The sequence below is a fragment of the Argopecten irradians genome, chromosome 13 (genome assembly GCF_041381155.1).
Source record: "Argopecten irradians isolate NY chromosome 13, Ai_NY, whole genome shotgun sequence".
NCBI lineage: Eukaryota > Metazoa > Mollusca > Bivalvia > Pectinida > Pectinidae > Argopecten > Argopecten irradians.
Window position 1 is genome coordinate 9,876,523 of NC_091146.1, and position 15,197 is coordinate 9,891,719.

The 15,197-nt window shown below is 35.6% G+C and overlaps 1 pseudogene; it reads left to right on the forward strand.

Moving 5' to 3' along the window:
- Positions 1-798: 798 nt before the first annotated feature.
- Positions 799-14,922, forward strand: LOC138305540 (uncharacterized; annotated as a pseudogene).
- Positions 14,923-15,197: the final 275 nt, after the last annotated feature.

Consider the following 15,197-nt stretch of genomic DNA (forward strand, 5'->3'; position numbering starts at 1 on the left):
ACACACTAAATGGTTTTATCCTATGTTTTAGATTTACGGTAATAGACTCCACACAAAAAACGGTTTGATTGGTTTATTTAGCTTTACGTCCTATTAACAAGCAGGGTCATTTGAGAACGTGCCAGATTTGATGGTAGAGAAAAACCGGAGTAACCGGAGAATAAACACCGACCAGCGGTCAGTACCTGGCAACTTTCCCACATGGGATTCGAACAGGTGGAGGACTTATGGTAATATGTCAAGATTTCTTAACTACTTGACCATCGCGGCACCCCTAAAACGGCAGGGAAAAAAGATAAGAAACATAGCAAAAAGAACAAACCTACACACTTACAGGTGAAAAGGATGAAAAGTCCTAAAAGCCTCCACCGACACACATGTGTACCTCTCTACATACACCACAGAGGTATACACAGTACACAGACAGGTAACCCACATACAGAGATCAATTTTGAATAATCGATATTAAAATGTCAGTATCTGCAAACATGAACAAAACTAGACCAATTCGGCTTATCTATGGCTAGAGTTTACGTTTGTATGTTGGTTACTGGACCAGGAACTAAATTGTGAAAACTTTACAAGTCGGTCTACTTTTGTGCATGGACGTTACTTGGCATCTGCATTAGTTACTCCCGTTTGTTCCTTTATGAACATGTATATATCATCGGGAAGGTATTTATAATTTGACATTAGATTTTTTTTCCCCCCCCCCCCCCCCCCCCCCCCCCCCCCCCCCCCCCCCCCCCCCCCCCCACCCCCCCCCCCCCCCCCCCCCCCCCCCCCCCCCCCCCCCCCCTGGATACAGTTAGTGATCATTCTATTTGTAACTTTCATCACGAGGAGATACTGAAAATATTCGAAGCCTTTGGAACTCAACAGATTAACCTGCGGCATATCAGGTAGATAATCACTTGCGTTATAACACTATATAGAGATTTTAATGAAATGACATGTTTAGTTGCTACTAAATGTGGATAATATGAAAATACCATTGAGTATGGTGTTCTAATTTATTATGTTTTACTGTAGTGCAACTTAACGAACAGAACCTATAGAGGGTCCCCATGCAACACGTCCCCCTCCCCATTATGAAATAAGCATGTAACCAGTTGCCAGACAAAATGATGGTACTCAAATAAAAGGCTTAAATTGTCTCTTGAAGAGCGGTGGCCAAACAAAATTTAACTCTAATTTTAAGCAAAATTATTTATTAGGACAAATTTGATTTTGAAAATAGCTACATTCTGGAAAAAATTCAAAGGACAATGGATAACCCATCTGTCCCGAAAGCGCGACATTCATCGCTGTCCGTCCGTCCGTCCGTCAACAATCTTTTAAATTGTTACAGAGTTCTAAATTGTAACCAAAGGCTGTTACATCTACCACTGAACTTTGTCCACGAACCAATTAAACAAAACACATGTGTCTTTTGTAATACTATAACTGATAACCTGCAAGTTATCTTTAAAAAAATCAAAAGGATCCAGGGGCCTGTGATATGTTGTTCCCAAGTTCTATACCAGGATTCCCTTTTTAGTCCAAAACTATATCACATTATCGTTCAATTTCTTAAATCGGTATCAAAATCTCAAAATGGTACATTTCTGTAAAGTTTGACTGAACATGTATAGCTTAAATATTAAATATAATTTACAAAGTCTTGAAACCAAACAATGGCCAAACGTTGAGGCCTATATTTAATTTTTTACCGAAGTGGAACACCAACGTCCAGTTCTTGTACACCAAAACTGTTTTGTAATTACTTGGACTACAATGTCAACATCAACAACAAAAATCTGAAATCAGTAAAATTGTCATCTAAAAAACAAACTGTTGGAAGGTCCTTTTTAGAAACACCAAGCATATACTACAATTTTCTCGAAATGTATAATTAATTAGGAAAACATTATCATCTTTTTCAGACTTATTCATGATTACATAAGTGAAGTTTTATCTAATGTTCACAACAATTTCTATTGATATATATTGTAAAATAGCAGACTTAAAGTGCAAACAATTTATGGTGCATTTTTTACTTTTTCGAATAGTTATTCCAATGACGTCCCCACTTAAGGCTACTATACCACTAACCAATTTTTGTATTCGCAATCTACACAATAATAGGCACCATAGTGAAAAGTGCGGAAAATCGGACACCGGGAACCATTTCAAGGTCAGATCTTAAGTATTTGGTAAACAACAAATTATCAATGCCGTATATGACACTATGCCGTTCTCTAAATAGTACATAGAATACTCAACTTGGGATTATATGCATCTTTTGACTATTCATTTATTAATCAATCTAGGAATAATTAAGGCTAGAGTTTATGGAAAATATTTGTTATAAATTGTACATTCTCCATAACCTTTAAACTTCAGTAAGACGCGTCTCACGATTCTTATGATACATAACGTAACGCTAACGTGACTTGTACAAAAGTAATAAATGCATCTAATTCTTTATGACCTATAAGACCATGTACATGTACATACAAGAGGCCCATGGGCCTTAACGGTCATCTTACTATTTGAACAATACAACACCTCAAAGAATATAGTAGTGGCAAACAATTAAGGCTATGCAAAAGAACTCTTTTATTAGAAGTTCAGGTTCCGATATATTTGATGTATTAGACCATGAATGAAGGTCCCTTGATCCCCACCGTGCTACAAATCAATACCCATTCTCTAGGCCTCTTACTGATTTACAAGATGTCGTTTAAAGATTTTAGCCTATTTGACCCCTGTGACATTTAATGAAGATAAAGGTCATTCACCCGAACAAATTTGGTAGTCATTCATCCCAGCATGTCACAAGCCCAATAACAGGTCTCTAGGCCTCTTAGTTATTCACAAGGCGTCGTTTTAAATATTTTAGCGTATTTGACCCTTCGGGTAAGATGACCAAAATATGCATCTATATACATGTGAATGTGTAGGGCACTCGCTTTTTTCGATTTCCATTTAATTAAGGATTCCTGTTGTGTTTCCCTTGTTTTTAAATGGAGTTTCCGATATCCATGATAAGAACTAAAATCAAATTTCATCTGTATTTTACTTGCAAAATATAACAGTGTAAAATGCTAATCTAGTACACCAAGCTGTATTTCAATCTTTCTCGGTTTAAAAATCAAATACGGCGATTGTACTTTCATGAGACAAAGTTAACGTTTTTAATGAAAAGATGGTATGCAATATTTGTTATTTGACACCAGTAACGTAGCATTTCTTGCGAATAAAATTGAGTACAAAGATTGATAACGACTCTAAATTGGACTCACTTCATGAATATGTTAACGGAAAAATACTCGACTGAAGTTTTTAATCATAATTTAATGTTCACTAATTGTACAACCGCGGCAAAAGGAAACTACAGATAGCACCGTTAACGGTCAATAGGTTTGGTTTTATTAGTTTAACTTCCTTTTAACGGCCAGGGTCACGTAAAGACGTGCCAGGTTTGTTAGTGGAGGAAAGCCGGAGTACCAGGAGAAAAACCAACGACCAGAACCTGGCAACTGCCCCACATGTGATGCGAAACCGCATCCCAGAGGTGGGGGATTGTGATAATATGTCGGGACATCTTAATCACTTTTTAACGGTTAAATGTTGTGCTCGGCAATATGATATCAACGAATGTGTAGGTGAGCTCAATTTTGTATGATTCCCGACGGTGACAAATAAACCTTTTAAAGCGTATTCTCATTGAGAATAGGGGATTGATTGGCGCAGTCATAGAGTTATAAAGATTACCCGGCATAGAAACCACTATATAACCGTCCATCTCTGAGTCATGAGTTGGAAACCAATATGGGACAATTACATATACCATGTACTGACCACAGGTCAATGTTTTTTTCTTCTGGTGACTTTACATTTCCATCTCATATGCTTTGTGCGTTGTGACCTACTGAATTTTTCATCGGTTTTCTAAACTGAACTTCCCTAACCAATATTTACATACAAAACCTGCAAAAAATATCTCTTTTGTAGTATTTGATTAATTAGGACTTTAACAATTAAGATGTGAATTTTTTTCACCTTTTTGACCTCCGAAATTACCATGAGCCCAGAAAAAAGCGGATATTCTGATTAATATACAATATGCAGCTGCCTCTAATGTATCTTCATGCAAAATATTTTGCTTACCACTGAGTGGCTGTAAAACGGCGCAAAGTGATACCCCTCCTGTATTTTCTATGAACAGCCAGGATATACTGTCTTGATTGTTATCGTCTACTTATATCCTAATACATTTCAGCGTACCTAAACTACATCTTGATATAAGATGGGACGTTTTTTTCTCTTTATAAAATATACCGTACTAAGATGGGCACATTTGAGACGATTTAAGTGCAAAATTACGAGAGCATCGATTCTTTCTTTAATCTTATAACATGAGACAACAAGAAAATGAGGTTATGTTGACAAATATTTACGAATTTTTCCTTAATCAATTATTTATATCTGTCAGAACGTCACATATTTGAAATCTGTGAATCCTGCTGGTTCGTTTGGTATTCACACTTCATATTTCAAAGGATGACTAAATCTATCACGATTGATACTAAACTCCGTATTACGCGAAGTAACACCAGTATCTTGACTATTTAATATTCAGGTCTCGTTAAGAAAATATTCAAGTGCAGTTGACATATACACACGTAATATTATATGAGTCTTGTTGTTACATAAACGGTTGATATACTATTTAAATGTTATCGTTTGATGAATAATTTATGTTGAAACAAAATTCAATTAAGTATGACATTAAACTTTTGATTACATATCAAATTTGTGAAAGCAATCCGTGTATACCATGATTTGCATTTACTAAATACATGGGAATGAATGGATTTTTACCTTTGAATTAGGAGCTTATATTAGTAAATATGAATGCTAATAAATGATTAGTGAAGTTAAACAATTAACAGTCTGGGTGATGCATTAATATTTGCACTGTCTGTGGGAATATTTATTAATGTACTTTGAATTAGTTGCCAATATGATTGCATGAGACTGCTATGATAAATAAGTACATTCCATAATCATTACAAATCTAATATGGTTACAATTATATAGTACTACTGTAAAAATATTATTCCATTTTATGATATTTCATTGGAATGGTATTGAAATATCCAGTACAGATGAATAAACAGAAATGATTCCTTTTCCTTACATGTATTTTCAGAAATCATGTTAATAGAAAATGAAATTATAGCTGTGTGTATTTGCAGTTATTTTACATTGTGACAATCTGCAATTGTCATCAGTAACAAAACATCACAAATATTACCAGTGTGCTAAGATTTTATATGACGTTGTCTTTATTATAGAATGACATTAGCAACTAAATGGTGGTTTTTAAATGCCAATATTTTTTTTTACTTTATTTGTTCACTGATTGAGTTTGAACTAGAAATAGGTGTAACTATGCTTAATTGCAGTTATTACCTTATACAACTATTACCGAAATAAATTACTTCACATATTGTAGTTGCCATATGTTTCATAATAAATTGGAATTATATGTCAATATGCCTAAAAGAACATTTTATGAACCGTTAATGAGTCTAACTCATCAAGCATATCAGAACCCTAACTTCAATTAAAAGAGTTCTTTTGTATTGCCAATATTGTTTGCCACTACTATATACTTTGAGGTGATGCATTGTGCCTTTAGTCAGATGACCATTAAGGCCCATGAACCTCTTGTTAAATTAAACTATTAATGTGAGGGGAAATGGTATAGATAGTCTGCAATCTATCCCCTGCGAGACGTTGATGAATAATTCATGAACATTCATGAATAAAATTCATAAATATTCTTCAATTATTGATGAATATTTTCATGCAATTCATGAACTTAAAACTTCATGAATAATTTAGGAAAAATATTTCATGAACATTTATGAATCACTTTTATTCATCAAACTTCATGAATATTATGAATCACTTTTATTCATCAAACTTCATGAATATATGAAGAATTATTTGTTTAGCTTTACGTCAGCTTTAACAATCAGGGTCATTTGAGGACACGCCATATTTGATGGTAGAGGAAAACCGGAGCACCCGGAGAAAAACCAACGCTCAGCGGTCAGTACCAGGCAACTTTCCCACATGGGATTCGAACAGGTGGAGGACTTGTGGCAATATGTCAAGATTTGATAACTACTTGACTATCGCGGCACCCATAAAACGGCAGAAAAATAAAAAAAAAGAAAAAAAAAGAATAAGAAACATTGCAAAAACAACAAAACTGCACACCTACGAGTGAAAAGGATGAAAAGCCCTAAAAGCCTCTAACGACACTTTCATACTAAGATAACCAATCAAACAGGTGTACCTCTCTACCTACACCACAGGGTATACCCAGTTCATAGACAGGTACCCCATAGACAGAGATCAATTTTGAACTATCGTTATTAAATGTCAGTATCTGCAAACATGAACAAAACTAGACTAATTCGGCTTATCTAAGGCTAGAGTTTACGTGTGTATGTTGGTTACTGGACCAGGAAGTGAATTGGGGAAACTTTGTCAATTTTCTTGTGTGATATCAAATTAATGTTAAATTTCTTAAATCCATATTACATTTTCAAAAGGGTACATTTCTGCAAACTTTGACTGAACATTTGTAGCTTAAATATTCAATATATTTTTCAGTCTCTTGAAACCAAATAATGGCCAAACTTTGAGACCTATGTTTAGAAATATCCTTTTTTACCGAAATGGAACACCAACGTCTGGTTCTTGTTCCCCAAAACATTTTATAATTATTTGCACCACAATGTCAACATCAACACAATATGATGGAAAGGTGGTGTTCAAGCTATTGTTAAAATGCCCACAGTCCAATTTTCTTGACACTTTGCATATCGAATGTACCACTAGATGTTTCTTTAAAAATGACACTACTTTTTCCTTTTGTGATTTTGAAAAGACCCAAGGAGACTTAATTCTTCGTATTCATTAAAACTGCCTTCACAAACATACTAAAATAGTTTAGCTTTTGTTAAATATTCTGCATTTTTATTCATAAATCATTTGAGTAGATCATATACTTTATATTTATATCTTTTCTTTTAGATTTTTAACGGAATATTTTGTTTGAAATAGTAATTTTTACGAAAAATTAACACCTTTTAGAAAAAACGAAAACGGAACATTGCTCTTTGTTAACTCATTTCGCCCTGTAAGGAATTTTGTCCACAATTGTACTCCCGATTAAAAATACTGCTATGACATTTTCTATCTATGTGGAAATTTGAAATACTCCCCATTGAAATACTGCCATGACATTTCCTTCTATGTGGAAATTAGTTTCAAATTTAAAATCCGGAGAAACAGTTTTTGAGTGACTTGAAAATAGATAGTGCAGATAGCAACGGACCACTACTTTGTTAGTATACCTAGCTATACATTTCCAGTGTATGATTCCAGAGTCCGATGTAAGTGAAAATTAGTGTACAGTTATTATTTAAGATGCTAAATATCATGGTAACACCTTTGACAATATTGATTGCAACGGCCATAAAAGGAGACCTCCGATTGGCTAAGATTTAAATGATGTCAGCATTAAGTAAAAACTGGTATATAGAGGAAACCTATGTTCAAAATTTCAAAAAAATCCATGACATGTAAAGTTGTCAACTGAACGGTAAATTACCGTAGGATAGCTTTATCAAGAAAATTCATATATCCTTATATTTCTCATATAATGATAAATCACAGGGTGCACAGTATTATACTTCTATTGACATGATACATATAGATTGATAACGACTCTAAATTGGACTCACTTTATGGATATTTTAACGGAAAAATACTCGACTGAAGTTTTTGATCATAATGTTCTCTACATGTGCGACCCCCGCAAAAAGAAACTACAGAGAACACCGTTAACGGTCAACAGGTTTGGTTTTATTAGTTTAACGTCCTATTAACAGCCAGTAAAGACGTGCCAGGTTTGTTGGTGGAGGAAAGCACCAGGAGATAAACCACCGACCAGTACCTGGCAACTGCGCCACATGGGATTCGAACCCGGGTCCCATAGGTGGAGGGCTTGTTGTAATATGTCGTGGCATCTTAACCACTAGGCCACCGCGGACCCCTTTTTAACGGTCAAAGGTTGTGCTCGGCAAATTCAGGGGGTCGGACGTGCGTGTCTTGGTATGCGAAGCAAATATGGCGTCGAAAGTTCCGCTTAAGGTGTCAGCCGGGACTTGGAAGTCTCTCATGTCTCTTATATGCTTCATGAAACACTCTTGTAGATATTGCGTTTCGGTGACAAAATGATTGCAATTTCTATAAATGCAAGAAAACGATAAGAATTACTGTCCTCACTCAAATAAAAATCTACTGACGAAAAACCACGCGATTTTCACGCAAGAAACAGACCTGGGTATGGAACAGGACCTTGTTTGGCTGAATGTTAAATTGTAGTTCGTTAGAACGGTCGTATGATAGACAGAATCCTGTAAAATAACCTATCAATCAATGTGTTCTCTGTTTCCACTGTGAAAAATGGTTGAATATACAATACCGATCATTTTAGTTCGGTGTATGCAATCATTGGTATGCGCAGTCGTGAACACCACCAGTTTTCGTGATGGGTGATGCCCATGTCCCTCCGAAGTAAATTTTCCTCCATAAACAAGGTTATTCGCCATTTTTGGGGCGAGATGAGTTACGCTATTACACACGTTTGCGACCAGGTATAAATCAAATACGCAATAATTACCCGTCTCCCACTGTTCAAATGTTCATCTGTTTGTTGATGAGAAGGTGTGAGTACGAAACTCCCTGCCACCGCGCCAATATTAGGACGAATTCGGGAGAATAATAGTTCGAAGGCCCGTTTATCCGAAAATTAGAAATTATTGCAATTTATGTAGTTGTTTTACTTCGTGTAAATTGATAGTTTGACATGTTTTCAATAAATTGTGAAATACATTTTTCGACAATTCTTTAAAATTATTTAATTTAACTGCAAATTTCTATGGACGGCAAGTTGTGATTTCTTCAATGAGCATTGCATGATAAATACATCAAAATTATAAATAAAAAAATCATAAAGAGAAAGAAAATATCTTACATTTTATAAGATGCCATAATTATATAAATATACATTTTATGAATTATCTTACAAACATACGCCTAATGTAAAGCTTATGTCTACTGTAATTTGGTTGCATTAGGGATAACATGGCTGCATGAATGGATGATATATATCACACATTCTAATCTGCATACATGTATGAAATATGTATTTCACGACTTATTTTTGTGTTTCCTTCTTCTTCCTTTTACTTGTTTATTCTCCCCTTTTTCAATGATGAAAATGGTTCGCATAATGGTCATTTCTGGGAAATTAATAACCAGGATTGCAGTGTACATATACACTCTTTCATACAAGATTATGTTTTTTTTCACAATTTTTTAAATTAGTCACATTTCTCTTTTTGTCGGTGACCCTACGCTACATTTGTGACGGGACCTTAAAATAGTCGAAACATGGCTTCCGCTTGAAAACATTAGTATTGATTGTCCGATTCTAACCAAATTTGGTATATTGCTTTATATTAATGAGATCTTAGATGGGTTCGATACTTTTCAAAATCCATCAATATTTGATTTCTTCACCTAAATTATTAACAATATTTTCAACTGTAAATAACTATTTTTTGTGATGCTGTGCAGGCGACACATCCACTTCCGTGGAATTCTTGTTAATTCATATTATGAAAATGAAAACAAGTAAGAAGCAAACGCGAATTGAATTCTTCGTTTCGGAAAGATAGTTGGTCTTTTAAGCTTGATATATGTGCCGTAATTTTCATACTCACGACTCAAGAGCTTTTGGATATTTTATTCACCATCAACCTTTTGAAAATTACATTTACAAGTATGAATAAGAACTGAAAATGATTTTGACAGTACGTATGCGATCAGGCTATGAAGCCAAGATGTGGTCTGCAATTTCGTTTAACATTTTTATAAAATAATAAGAAATTATAAAGTGATTACTGCAGGTATGCATTTATCTTAACATACATAAGGCATACATTCTGACTTGTAAATAATGTTTACAAGGCATCGTACATTGTTTTCTGACCATTTGAATGATTATCACACCTTAAAAAAACTTTATGGTTTTCAATAGTTTCCTGAAGAAAAAATTGCATGCCCAGTTACGGCACATATAACTTAACCAATCAATACATAATATCGGGTAATTAATAAAACAAAATGTTCCCAGCCACCATACAACATCTATGCTATAGGTACATAGAGAATATGCCTACATGGTTAGTATCTTACAATTCAAGGTTTACTTTGGTGCGAGACTTAGGAAAGCCAAGATGACGAGGCTTTGCCGAGTCATCTCGGCTTTCCGTGTCGAGCACCAAAATAAACCTTGTATTGTAAGATACTAACCGTGTATTCTGTTTATCCTGCAACCATTATGGCATTCAAACGAAAGCAAATTGACAGTTATTTACTTGGTTTCTTTCGAAGCGAGACTCTCCTTTGATGCGGAGATAAAGATTCATTCACTAAACCGTATGAGAGTGTACTCCTGTTTACTGCCGTGGGAAATAAATAAGCGCATTCACAAACAGTATCCGTAATTCTATTCAGTATGATACATCGCTCAAACAAAATGAAAATACTCAAAAAACAATAAATACCTATTAAAGAATTATTTTGCAATACATACCTTTGCCATGAGCCAAGAAAAAGACGACACCACCATACGAGATTTTCGATAGCGTAAAAATGACGTCATTCCGGTGAATGTGACGTCACGTTTTAGCGGGACTGAATGACGTTCCATTCACCGGAAGGTTCAAGTTCTGGGTCAAGTTAGAAAAAGTTCCGACAGATATGGAACAAATTCACGTGATCGTATTGACGGATAAAGCACAAGTTTATCCGGCAGTAGTTATCGGTCAGTATGTGGAACAGTTGCAGGATAAATGTATATATTATCCGAATAGCGTATATTGAACTTTGATTCCTAGGCGTGGCAAAATTATAATATTTTTCAAATATCTACATATATATGTAGATCTGCTACCCTGTTGAGATCAGCCGCTTGATTTTTACACTTTACCTTATCCTAAACATGTTCCCTAACAGGTTTAGTTGAATTCGGACCAGTTGAGAAGATGATGGAATTGTTATGTTTATGGTGATAGACGACAAATAAAAGTGATGTCGATAGGTTACCGGCCTGGGTGACCACCTTGTCCTTAAGGCTTAATAGTCCGAAGGCCTGTTAATCTGAACGTCCGTTAGTCCGAACGACCGTTAGTCCTAAGGCCCATTAGTCCGAAAGTATGATAGTCCGATAACAGATATAAATGTACAGACTTTAATTACAAGACTCAGTAGTAAACTTGCTAAGATATGTGTAACTCTAGATTGACACCATCTTCAGTGACCCACGGTTTATTGCACTACACTAACGCTACATTTATCACAAATGGCTTGGGTCATCGACAAAAAGCGAAATGTGACTAATTTTAAAAATTGTGAAAAAAGCATAATCTTGCCATACATGTACGTAAACGTATCCGATATGAAAGAATGTATATGTACATTGCAATCCTGGTTATTAGTTTCCCAGAAATTACCATTATGCGAACCATAAACAAGTAAAAGGAAGAAGAAGGAAAAACAAAAATAAGTCGTGAAATACATATTTCAAACATATATACAGGTTAGAATTGGTGATATATAACATCCATTCATGCAGCCATGTTATCCCTAATGCAGTCAAATTACAGGGGACATAAGCTTTACATTAGGCATATATTTGTAAGATAATTCATAAAATGCATATTTATGTGACATCTTATAAAATGTAAGATATTTCTTTGTTTTTATGATTTTTTTTGATAATTTTGATGTATTTTTTATCATGCAATGCTCAATGAAGAAATCACAACTTGAAGTCCATAGAAGTTTGCAATTAAATAACTTTAGAGAATTGCCGAAAAATGTATTTATCACAATTTATTGTGAAACTATAGTTTATGTCAAACTATCAATTTACATGAAGTAAAACAACTATATAAATTGCAATATTTTCTAATTTTCGGATTAAAGGTCCTTCGAACTATTAGGCCTTAGCGGTTCAAGTGACCTTAAAATTAACAAATGACGATTACTGCGTACTAACCAGACGGCACGACCAGACCATTATTACACGATTATCATATAATAAACAAATTATTGAAATTCATAATTCAAAGAAAAAATACTTTGACAACTCTCGATGAAGAAATTGCTATCAAATATCTTCATCTAGCTACAAACACATGCACACAATTATTTTCATTAGCACTCAATATAGCGAGTGTTATCCATTGTTTACATACATAGACAACTCGACAATAAATCGACAACACGTAAATCAAATTTGTTATAAATCAATTGCAGGTTGTTTTCGTCTAAAAGGAAATTTTGTTGACAAATGCAATACATCTTGGATACAATGGTACGCGTCAAAAACGAGTTCCATTACAGATACAGCACATCCGTACTGGTACGAAACCACAAATGGAACGCACAAATGCTATCACTCATTACTTCACGGATCAATTTGCGAAAGCATAGTAATTTCCCGCGACATTGCGAAAATACCAATGCCCAAAAAATACCCACATACGAAATGTCACGATCTATGAAATATCTTTTTTTCTGACTAAATTCATTCATATATTTTACTATTTTACCGTTTCAGAATAATTGATAATGGATTGTCCTAAACATCCGGGTTCTCCGATAATTTCGGTATGTGCCACGTGTGGAACCACTCTGGTATGTGTGGAATGTATGACGGACGAGTCACACCAGACACATGTGTTTCATAAACTGGCTAAAGTTGCAAGCAACATCAAATTAGAATTAAAATTGAAAAAAGACGAATACAGTCGATTTGCTTCGAGTTTAAAATCGGATATAAATGAGATGATGAAACTAAAAACACAGCAAGAAGATGATCAGAAGGAAAGAGTAAAGCTAATCAATAAACAAAAGGAAGAAATCATCGACGCTGCTACCAAGATGGCCGAGAGTCTAAAATCTCAATACGAGGCCGAGACGCAAAATAACTGTATTCAACTACAACGCAACATTGACAAGGTGTCAGAGAAACAAGAAAAAGTTAAACAACAACGCGACCAAGTAAAGCGTGTAATTGACGAAAATGACGACATCAAAGTGATAAACGATTCACAAAAACTAGAAGATACAGACGGGACACGGAATCCGCTTCCTAAATTAGTGACCATCGATTTTACTTCAGGGAAGGTGAATGATAGACAGTTGAAACTGATGTTTGGGGGGACTGCCGTCGAAATGGAGGAACTAGCTTCATTACAGGGAGCTCAGATGGCAACAGGTATGTCCCTGTCAACTTACAAAGGGTCCGATTTTCTCGGTAATGTCATCCGCCAAGGGAGAGAACTGGTCCCGGTTACGTCATTTCAACACTCAACATCTAGGACTGTTACTCAGATTTGTTGTAGTTGTCTAGGTAAATCTTTGATAAAGTGTCGCGATCAATGGGAGATATCTCTTACAGATAAACATGGACACAAAGAGAAAACTGTGAAATTCAACTCTGCTGTGACTGGTATGACTATTGTTAATGACAACACACTATTGATATGTGGACGTGGTGATAGAGATATTAAACAAGTCACACTGTCGACTGGAAAGTCACCTCACTGTTCTCTACTGGAAATTTGTACCCTCTGTCCATCTGCATGTCACCTGGTGGTGACCTCTACGTAACACTGATGGATCAGATAGACTACAACGTCACCGCCGACAGTGAGAGAGTATTGGTCCGATACTCTGCCCAGGGACAGGAGAAAGGGCGCGCTAGTCATGACAGACGAGGAGATGTCCTGTTTACCTGCCTTGGGAGAGTGAGGACCAACGGTGACGTTGTTGGGGTGATTAATGTTACAGACAAGGACAACACCCACCTGGTTCTTTACTGAATACAGACCTGACGTTAAGGTTACGGTATCTAGGTAACGGCAAGTTCGTGTCGGGGGAGGAGAAGTTTAATACTACAACCTACAAACCGGATACTAATTATGCCATCACTGACTTCATCTTCGACTCATTAGATGGTATCATTATCTGTGAGGCCTACAGTAGGAGTGTCCAGCTGTTGTCCAGAGACTGTGTCCCCATGACTACCATACTACCGACACAGGACTATTTACCGTGGTCCATCACCATGACGACAGATAATGATGTGTGGCTGGGGTTTGATGACGGAACTGTGACAGTGTACAAAGTATGTTGTATTTATTTGAAATGTATACCTATACACTCTCTTATTATAGGCATTATTTATAAAGGTGTGAATGGTAATTCTAACTTTATATACAAAATATTTTAATATAGATTTTCGTTCCGTGTATGTTTTAGAAATTCCTCAGGCGACTCCTGACCATTTGGTCTGGTAATCTGAGGACAATCATTTACGCTCGGTATATTGTTTGAAGTTTTGAAGGTAATCGATTAAATGGGTGGTACGCTCATATACTGATTAGTAATTATCAATGTGAAAAGTATTGGTAAGTGATTGTATGACCGGATTTTTTTTTTAATGCAAATTCTGCCGTTCATCACCAACATCAAAAGATAAAATACAAACTCCTGAAGGGCAACGTCCAAATGTGTTGACGTCGTTTTGGCGCATAGCTTTTGAAAAAAAATTAAACACACCCAAACACTTCTTGTAAAACAAAAGTTGGCAACTATTATAAAACAAATTGTCATGCAATCGTATAATCATACATTCACAGTAACTCTATAATTAGTACAGTTTTTGTATCTATATATTCACTGTTACTCGGTTACTGTTTCTCATTATTAAAGTGCTTTGTTCTTCACTTTAGTACACGTGAATCAGGCAGAGGAGACCGGGGATAACATCACGTGACCGACTACCATAGGACTGGCTGGACGATATCACGTGATCTGGTGTAGCGACATTTACCTTACATGGGGCATTGAACGATATTATATGTGACTATGAAGACAGAAATGTTATTATGGATACTTTTATGCTGTAGAGCACTCACTCCTCTAAGTTCTGTCCCTTGGCCGAGTCACACCAAAGTTCTACTCCTGCATAACACTCAGCATTA